The following is an 11,381-nucleotide window of genomic DNA, read 5'->3' as shown; positions in this document are numbered from 1 at the left end:
GACTGCATTCAAATGTGGATAGGATTAATTGCATTAGAGCCTTAATTAAGGAATAAATATAAAATTGGTCTATGTGGTTGGCCTAAATTACAAATCATTTGTAGTTGTATAAAAAATAATTTATAGGTACTCGATGTAGTTTTTTTTTTTTTTTGGCATGTCCACACAAAGGAATGAGAAAGGGGATTCGAACTAGTGACCTACGCTTCATGAGGCGTGGTTCACAGCCGATTAAACTACCCCTTGGAGACTATAGGTCTATGTAGTTGGAGTAAATTACAAAGCACTTTCTATGGTATAAAAAATAATTTAGAGGTTCTCAGAGTAGGCCGAAATAACAGTTTACTCCCTGAAATCAATTTCCATTAAGTAACTTAACAGAATTTGTTACTTTGTCACGTCATACCTAACAAAAATGCAACATGTGTTATTATTAATTTTTTACATTAAAAAATGACAACTAAGATTTTTCACATCATTTTAGGACACCGGCTAAGATTATACATCAGCCCTCACTCAACGTCATACTGCTACAGTAAATTAATCTAATCTCTTCTACCCTCAAAATTTTACTCAATGCGTAACCTTCCCTCATTTTCATCTTCCTCACCATGATTTCGAAGCATTTTGCGAGAATTTGATGGTCGCATTTTACGAGAATTTGACGTGGAGTGAGGGCTGATGTGTAATCTATATAAGTTGGCGTCCTAAAATGATGTGAAAAATTATAATTGTCAGTTTTGAAAGTCATAAATTAATAATACTAAGTGTCGCGTTTTTATAGGGTATGAGGTGCTAAAGTAATGGATTTTGTTAAGTTATTTAATGAAAAATTGAGTTCAGTGAGTAAACTGTTATTTTGGCCTACTCTAATGACCTATAAATTATTTTTTATACCATAGAGAGTGATTTGTAATTTAGGCCAATTACAAAGACCTATTAATTACTTTTTATACCACAGAGAATGAATTGTAATTTAGGCCAACCACAAGGACCAATTTTATATTTATCCCCTTAATGAATTAAGTTATCTATCTGGTAGTAATCTAATGTTGTATTTTTGAAACATGTCATTTCGGCATTGCTTTCTTCTGTGTTCGTGTTTGGCTCCTAAATTATAATTTGCTCCTTACTATTGTGAATTGTCTCTTATTTTGATCTACTAATGATCAGATGAACAGTTTGTAAAACCATTTGTTTTGCTGCCATTGAAATGATCACTTGCATAAGCCAATAAAAAATGAGGCAGATTTTCCTCCCTGCAATGGTTGAATTGTTTATATGTTTTACAAAATAATTAATTTTTATTGAATTATTTATTTATTTTGTTAGTTATATTCTTTAGTATTTTTAATCAACTTTTGTTTAATTTTATTTTTTAATCTTGACCCATCTTAACCAAAATCCTACTCCACCCCTACTTAATTTAAATATTAAAAAAGAAGTGATTCTGTAACACCCTCAAAATTGGCATTGACCAGTCTAGTAGGGTTACTGGCAATTACCTCAATTTAATCAATTGGTAGCTAAATGGGTAACCGCCCCTCTAAGCATCATCAGAGTTAACGCATAGGAATGTAAAATAAATCTGAGAAGCCTAATAATCATTAAATGGACAAGTATAATCGTCAATACAAAGACACGGAGCAACTAACAATAACTTAAGCAAACCTGATAATAGTGTAAACATCTTTCTTAAGCAATGTCCGTAGTGGCAACCGTGCCACTCTTTGGTTCTAGAAAAAAGGTTTCCTACAACAGTAATAATCGCTTAAGTCTAACGACTTAGTAAGTAAACCTCACAATTGGGTATGACATGAGCCAGTTATCATTAAGTAGAAATAAACGTGCAATGTTGGTAAACAGTTGAAAGAGGTGTTGTCTCCGTTAATACATCGTAAAAGTATTGTTTGGATAATAAAATGCGGTGTACTTCCGGCGACAATCGCCTAGGTATTTTAATGCAGAAAACTAATGTTTTATAGATCATAACTATTATATATGGTTTACCCGAGATATTACTCATTCTCAATAGGGTTGGTGCTATCTCGAGGGACTTGTAATACAATAACAGTGCCTCGACCATTGTATGTTACCGTCCATAACACTAGCAGTCCGACCAAGTCCAACTTTGAGTGGCCCACACTACTAATGATGTACATCTTGTAGTGACCTGCCCGTTAACACTGTGCCGGTCACTAAATAACCATTGAATCCAAGGCCTATATAACACATCCACATACAGTTTGACCATAGAATCAAATCTATATAGTAAGCCCATGACCATTATACCGCACGTATCGATGTACCATGTCATACAATACATTTTATCAACCAGCTATTAAAGCAGTTACCAAGTTGTGTAAAATATAGGCATGCTCATATCATACGTGTGCTCAATAGCTGATATATCGCACGGTTTTAAGGAAAGTGGTTGTAAATGTTTACTTACCTCGTGTGCTCGCTTGAGTCCTCCGAGATCACGAATCCCTACTATAACGAAATACGACTCATTGTTATAAGCAATACTAGAGAGATCTACGAGGTTTCATCTAACGAAATGGGCTGCTAAAAACCCTAGTATCACATATTTATGCTAAGGGGCGTTTGCCTTGCTCTCTGGGCAAGCGTTCGGCCAGAGACAGAAGACTCAGCCAGAAATTTCCAAAATGTGTTTCGGCTTCTATTGCTAGGCTCTAAATAGACACGTCTAGGTACAAAACATACTAGCATGCAACTTTAAAGAAAACAAGGGCGGGTTGAAATCTTTTCAAAATCATTCTTGGTTTTGTAAGAAAATGGGTGTAAAAGTTGGCCAAGGTATACTTAAAAATGTGTAACACTAAGAAAGCAATAATAGCTGCATGAAGAGCTAGAAATCACCATGAGGATGGCATGACTCCACCAAGGCTTCCTCCTTCTCTCTCAAATATCACTCATCACTCTAGGGTTAAGATTTCTTGATGTAAGAAGGGACTGAAGGTGAAGAGTATGGCCTATATAGGGGCTTGGGGCGTGTTTTGGTATGAAAAAGGGGAGAGTGAGTTAAAATTACTTTTCAGAAATGTCAGCGAGAGCTCAAGTATTGTTGAGCGAGCGTTCAGGTACTATTACACAATGGGTGAAAAAGTTCAGACGTATGTTTGGGTTTTGCCCAATGGTTTTGAAGATTGGTCAACGAGTGCTCGTGTGGTCCCATGGCGCGCGCTCGCACCTTGGCCAAGAGTGTGCACTTGGTGGTCCCATAGCACGCACTCGGCCAGTGAGGGGTGGTCTTGGGGGTTTTTGCTTCCAAAAGTCTCAAGGGGTTGGGTTATTTGAAAAAGGTTTAGGTCTTTTAGTTTAAGGCCTTGTCTTATGGAAACATTAAACGTTTTAGTAAGAACTCGTTAACCTTTAAAAACGGGTGTTTTCATATGGACTCTTTCACAATACCCACTTAAATTACTAGCAATTGAAACCAATAATTACAATGATCCTTGTTCCATTCAAAGGTGTGTGTCATCCAAAGAAGACTTGACTTAAAAGTTTTATAGGTAGCTAAATTTAAGTGGATTTGTGTTTCTGAACTAACATGATTGAACGATCACTTTCCAAGTCATTAATCAAAACGCAGAGAAAAAGAAACAATAAAAAAAATAAAAATAAGTAAAAAACCTGCAAAATAGTGACTCTTGGAAAGATGACGTTCTAAGCCCCAGAAAAAGTCACTATTGACGTAGTGACGTTTGCATAGTGACATTTGTCAAAAGACTCTAAACATAGTTACTGGATTCAAATTTGGAGATGTTTGCATAGTAAAAAGTCATTACAATGTGACATTTAGGATCACGCATCACCTTTACGAAGTTGACGCTTGCACTGTTCAAGCATCACCTTCTTTAAGGTGATGTTTGAACAGTGTGAGTATCACCTTTTTGGACAATGACGCATGCACGATGCCTACACTATTCAAGCTTTACTACTCTATTAAAAAACTTTTTAAAAAAATTTAATTAATTTAAAAAAATAAAAATCAAATCAAATTTTTTTAAAAAATAAATAAATAAATTAGAGGGATGGCTGCTGGGGGTGGCCTTCAAGCCACCTCCCAGGGGATATTTGGGGTGGCCCGAAGGACCCCCACCTTAGGGGTGGCTGCCAAACCCCTTTATTTTTTCTTAATATATATATATATTATTTTTTCTGTGTGTGGGTGAGAGAAGGAAAATTTTTGAAGTTGTTGGGCGTGTGTGGTAGTTATAAATGTAAATTTTGAACACAATTATTTTTTAAAAAAAAATTACTTAGTGTCGTTTGAAGAATAACACACTGTTCAAACTACACCTATCAAACGTGAGTAGTGATGCGTGAATAGTAACACTATTTAAACGTCGCATTTCATGTGTGAATAGTATCACTATTGAAACGTCACCTTTCAAAGCATGAATAGTAACACTATTCAAACGTCGAGTTTCACACGTAAATAAAAACACTATTGGAACGTCGCCTTTCAATGCGTGAATAGTAATGCATAAATAGTAACATTATTCAAAATGTCCCAACTATATAAATAGTAATGTTTGAACAGTAAAACGCTGCATTTTAGTGACTTTTTGAAAAAAGAAAAAAGAAAAAAGCTTTATATACTTAAGTAACATGAATAATTTATACTTAAGCAACAATTGGAACTCTTCCTACTTTAGTATATATTATTATGAAATATATAACGAAATTATTATGAAAACTAAATAAATCATTTTAGTATATATTATGGAATTACTAATATATTGTTAATAGTATAAATAATATTTTAGTGTCTTAATTACTATGAAAATAATTAATAAGGACAAAAAATTAGTAACGTGCCAGTTAGGCACGTTACGAACGTGGTAACGTGTCAGTTAGACACGTTATCAATTGGTAACGTGTTAAATTTGACACGTTACCAATTGGTAACGTGTCAAACTAGCACGTTACCAATTGGTAACGTGCCTAATTGACACGTTACAAATTGGTAGTGTGTCTAACTGACATGTTACCAATTGGTAACGTGCCTAACTGGCACGTTACAAATTGGTAATGTGTCTAACTGACATGTTACCAAGTTTGTAATGTGCCTAATTGGCACGTTACCAACTGGTAACGTGTTTAATTGACACATTACCAAATTGGTAACGTGCCAGTTTAACACGTTACCAATTGGTAACGTGTTACATTTAATACGTTACAAAAATATTTAGTAACGTGTCAATTTGTGACACTTTACTAAATGGTAACGTAGCAAAAAGTAATGAACAGTAGACACGTTACAAATTGGTAAGTTTTTTGTACTATGTGCGTAAGGATTGTGCTAATGTCAAGAGTAATAAGCCAAGATATCAAAAAGCTTTCAATATTACCTTGAGTGACACCGATGAGGAAGTCCTAGATGAAAATGCTAATTATTTGGCGTTTGTTGTGTCTTATGATTTTGATGATTCTAAACAATTAGATGTGCAGTTTGCATCTGATAATGAATCAAAAAGGGTAAGTGATCTACAAAACTCCTTTGACAATTTGATGAAAAAAATTTCTATGCTTAGAAGTACAAATTTGAAAATTGTTAAGAATGTTAAGAATCTTGAGCTTGAATTAACATACCCATTTTGTTTTGTTTCTGGTGATCTGTCTTGGAGATTGCTATTGTTAGCCTTACTAATTTCTCTCAATGGTGAGGAATTCTAGGAACTAACCCAATGAGTACCGGGAGTTCTAAAAAAAAATTTTTTTTTTTTTATTTAAATAATAATAAAAAGTGATTAATGTGTTGTAAAAAAAATAAAAATATTGAAAATTTAATTATTTTTTAATAAATGGTAACTTTTTATATTCAAATTTGTGGCTGTTGCCAAACACAGTCAAAGTTTAGTAAATCCTTCAACGCGTTCAACATACTTTGAAAGTCTTTCATTTCATTTATGGTCTTCCGACACATTTTCAATTCTACAACCAACAATGTTCGTACAAGAAGGAAAGCAAACCAAATTTATAGGTAAAATACTTAAGAAAATAAAAATAAAAAATTATAGGTAAAATGAATGTAAATTTTTAGTCTTAGTCAACTTCGAAAGTAGAGGCACATTGCTGTTAAATTGGAAATTCAGGCACTCATCTTTAATGCATTGTTCCTGAGATATTTTCGGAGTGAGGTCCATTTGTCTTATACAATAAGAAAAAACTTATAAAATAAAAAAATAAAAAAATAAAAAATAAAAACCTATACACCTTTTATGTTTTGAAAGGAAAAAAAAAAAAAAAAAAGGTACAATTTAACAATAATTCACATGTAGTTTCCTGATGAGTCGTCTGTAGTTTCCTGCCACTCATATTTCTGGATGCTTAGCTTACAACTTTGCAATACATATGCACGTATTCAGGCATGAAGTAAATTAAGGTGAATCAAATTAATATTTTCTACGTTATAAAGGCTGATAGTAGATGTTTCAAGACAAATGCAATGTTCTCAATTCTCCTCATTTACGTTGGGTTGATCTTGTGCCCTCTTAGCGCTCAATTTAGTAATTAAGCCATTAAACTAATCATGTCACTCAAAATATTCATCTAATTAGTGATTTGTATTATGATCCATTCACTATCATAGTACTATCTCATAAATAGATCTGTATTAAATTCTTAGCGTCATTAATAGCAATTTATTAACTTAGACTAAATTTAATGTGCTTTGTAAATATTTATAGATATACTTGACATTATTTTAACTGAGTTAGAAGATATTTCCTCCAAACTGATTTGAAAGAAATTTCTATCCTTACTCTAAGCCCCTCTATCTGAGTAAGTTTTATTGTGAGAGCTGGTTAGGTGGATCCTCAGTTTATTTATCAGACTTTGAAAGTCTAAAGTCGTAAGAATTATGTAGCGATTGGAAAGTAGAGATTAAAAGGGTTGAATTGGAAAATGCGTGTTGGCATTAAATGCACAAGGATTTAGATTCAATGGCTCATACCCGAGAGGCATCCTCTCCGGATTTGAGGGGAAAATTCACGCGGCAATTAATATGGTTTATAGAAAGTAAAGATTGGGGAAAAGGCAAAAGAAAGGAAAAAACAATGTCATAATGGTTTTTTTTTTTTTTAATTATTTTTTTTTTTTAATGTTTCAATAAATATTAAAAATTCCTCTAGTACAAGTATCACGTTTAAGCGCATATATTGACATAAATCTTCCAAGAGAATATGCAAATCTCCATTAATCATACTCTTAGAAATAGCCGACCACCCCCACAAAGGATAAGGGAGTGGTCGAATCATCTCATCTACAACCACCAATACATGTTAACATGGAATTACTGCTTCTAATCAAGACATTGTGGTTCATGTCAGGCCCATGCTTAATTGCTTAGTAGATAGTTTACTTGGTGTTAGTGGATAGTTTGTTACTATTTTCTACGGAAAAATATATTTTAATCCTCTCAATCATTACATATTTTGTAATTGCGCCTAAGTTTTAAAAAATGATATCGTTAAAGGAAAAAGATGGTATAATTTAACAATAACTCAATTTTTTTTTTCTTGGTTCAGTTGATGTGAAAGTTTATGAAAAAGTATAAGAAAGAAATAAAAAAAACAAAAAAAACAATTATGGTTGTTGTGGATAGAATTAGAAACTGTTCGTTAGCCCTCTGCACAAGTTCACCAGAGGGGACAATTTACCTTGACTTGGGTGGGGAGGGGGACAATTTTTCCATTTAAGGTGACAGAGATTTGAAAAAAAAAAACAGTCATTGAGGTGCTGGAATATTGGTAGCAAAGATGCTTCCTTGGTAACAAAATGGAGGCATATCTCTGTAACGTGGAAATTGATGCCACCAATCCATGTGATGTCAGAGTGGAAATTAAGGGGTATTCATGTTTTAGAAGACTATCTCTAGCCACCGACTCCAACCTTCAACACGGCAATCAATCCTTCCATACCATAATTATTTGATCACAAAGAAGAGCTCTCAATTTCAACATAAGATAAATATTAGATTTCAACGACTTATATATATATATATATATATATATATATAAAGGAGAAATGCTTCAGTATAATATAATGTTTATATTTGACCCATTTTTAATGACGTGACAAATGAACAATCACATAAAAGAAGAAAATTTAAATTTCAATTCTCTCTCCCTCACTATATATATATAACACGTGTTACGTTCATCCAAATAAAAAACATTAAATTTCATTAGTAGATTAAAAACATGAATGTGTATTTACCTTGAATGTAGAGATAAAAGGTCCGTTTGGCAAAAAATTTTGTCAATTTTTATTATTTGACATTATTCACTTTTATTTCTATTAAAATAAAAATAAAAAATTACAAAATAAAATTTTTTCACTTATTAATAAAAAACATTCAAAACTTTATTACACCAGTCTCCATGTGCTTGTCCCATACCATTGTCCCATACCATGTGCTGGATTTAATGCATTAGCCTTGTGTAATCAGTCCTTGTTGTCGACGTGGAATCACAGCTCTCTGAACACTAGATTCCATGCATTGAACTTTCAAAGTCCAGTAGATCCATCATGGGTACTCCAAACTTTGAAGAGGGATGACAGAGAGAACACATGCGTGCTTTTTTAATATTTTTTAATATTAAAATAATTTTAATATTATAATTAAAAAAATATATATTAAAAAATACGGGCGTACATCGTGCCCGTGTTCTCTTTATCATCACTCAACTTTAAAAGTCTTTCTTTTCATTTATGATCTTCCAAGACATTTCAGTTGTCCAAGCGAATTTATGGGTAAAAATAAGATGAATGTAAATTTTAGTCTTAGTCAACTACAAACGTGGAGGCACATTGCTGTTAAATTGGAAATTCAGGCACTCATCGTTAATGCATTATTCATCACATATTTTCGGGGTGAGGTTTATTGGACTACATATTATACCTAGTGAGTATTAAAATTTAAATGAAATTAAAAATAAATTGAGGAATGTCTGGAACACTATCAAGTTGTTTTAGGGTAGCTAAACCACATCAAACTGTTTCATGGGTGGTCCACCGCTCTCAAAGAGATGGTTCTTAAAAGAAAAAACTTTTAGAGGGTGTGTTATGAGGTGATTGACTACTCTAACCAATAGTAACCACATTCCTAGAAGTAGCTGACCACCTCCTCAAAAGATAAGGAAATGGTTAGATCATCCCAACCACTATCTTAAGAGTAGTCAATCATGCCTAAAACAGTGGGGGTGTGGCGCATGACAAAAAAAAAGAAAAAAACAATGTAATGATATAATCCTACTTTAATTGAAAGTCTCACTGAATAATGATTGGAATCCAAGTTCAATCGGAGTTTCACTAACCAACAATAGAATTTAGTGAAGTTTCACCACTAAAGCGAAGATTAGTCGCACCTTAAAAAGGAAAATCTTTTCTCAAAAGTAATTGAAGAATAAATCAAATCGATATCCAATGGAGTACACTAAAACACTTAAATAGAACTCATTAACTATTGTGACTTGTGAGTGTTCTATTTAAAGAAATGTGAAAAGATTTACAAGTGAGGGAGAGTTTGGTCAATATGGAAGAGACTCACAAGTGAGAGTGTGATTGTTGTGAGTGCACTTGTGAGTGTTGAATCCTACATTGAGAATGTATAAAGAAAAATAGTACTTAATACGCATAAGTTGACCCAAGCTCATTAACTTAGGCTTTTGGAGTAATGGTACACTTACTCCCACTTCTTCACATCCATTTTTTCACACTCATATGTGGCTTTTAAATTAACCATTGGATATGAGATGAATCTTTATTAGATTTTAATCTAATGGTGATTTTAGAAGCTACCTATGGGTGTGGTGTTCAAAAATGTACATAAATGTAGTCTTGTAAACATATATATCCATTTATCTCCCCAACATTGACCAACCCTAACTTTACCCCTAAGTTGAATGTCTTTGGTTCAAGCCCATTATGAAATACAAATAAATCTGGAACTCTTACAAATTAAATACTTATAGCCACTAAAATACCACACTAGACTCCAAACACACCTAGAGGGCGGCGTATAGGTGTTTTAATCAAATATAGCAAAATTAAAAATATAAATCATGCAGCAATCAATCACCAAAACAAAGTGATAAATCAATCGACACAAATATTTTAGTGACGAAGATGAAACTTTTAAAGAACTCTTTAAAACTAAAACCTCTCAAGGGTAGTAAAACACATGAATAAGAAGATTCAGATTACAAGTACAAGGAAACTTACAACCCTTTGCAAATCCTAGATTCTGTAAGATCAACAAGCTTCTCGCTTGTTTCCTAGCTCGATAATATTCTTGTAGTGCACTTCCTTAACCAGAACCTCCGATTGGCTTCTTGATATTGTTCACAATCTACGATGTAATGAAGGCACAACATTTTATTATAAGAGAGACTAACCCTAACGCTCAATATCTTAAATACTTTCTTAGCACATGGTATTCAAATGTAGAAATCCTTACATTTTTGTACATAGCAGTTCCCTATATATAGACTACTAAAAAACCTATAACTAATTGAAATGAGAAGAAAACCTAGTATTAATTGAAATAGGATTCATTCAAATTTTCGTTTTTATATTTCAGGACGATTTTGGTATAGTAAACGTCCAAATTAGAAAAAATTTATTTCACAGTGATTTGTGGCATTTTGAGTTAACTTTCCAATGTCATTAGTTTCAATACTTGAGCCAAAAGTTGTGGTGAAAATACGGAGACATGGCCATTACAGATGAGCTTCTGGGGAAGTTCTTCACAATTATACCTTCATCAAATTGTCCCCAAAATAAATTACATATAGAATTATTTTATCACTGAATTAACCAATTTAAAAACCTAAGAGCCTCATTAATAAGTAAACCTAAATAAAATTAAAAGACCAATTATTTATTGTGTTGTCCCGCATCATGGTGGCCAACCACCCAAAAACTAGTTGACGGGATAATTGAACCATCTCCCTTAACCTTTTTTTGTTTCATTATTATTATTATTATTATTAGGGAAAACTTTACTTACCACCCATGGACTTACGCGCCTTTTATAAACACCCTCAAATGTTCAATGTCTCTCACTTTGGTGTATCTAACTTTCGTTTTGTTTCAAATACCCCTCACCATTAAATATTGGAGTTAAATCAAACAGTATTGTGAGTAAAAGACTTTTATACCCCTACAAATTTGAAAATTTCAAATTTACCCTTATATATATATAAATAAGGGCATTTTAGGAATTTCACACCCCTCCATTAGGATTTAACAAAAAATCCTAACGGAATGAGGTAAGTGGAAGGAAATATTAATGGTTATGTGACATACTCTAAACCATTGATTTATAATGAATGATCTGAATTGAA

Source organism: Corylus avellana, chromosome ca7, assembly GCF_901000735.1.
Source record: "Corylus avellana chromosome ca7, CavTom2PMs-1.0".
Lineage (NCBI taxonomy): Eukaryota > Viridiplantae > Streptophyta > Magnoliopsida > Fagales > Betulaceae > Corylus > Corylus avellana.
This window is presented reverse-complemented; position numbering follows the sequence as displayed.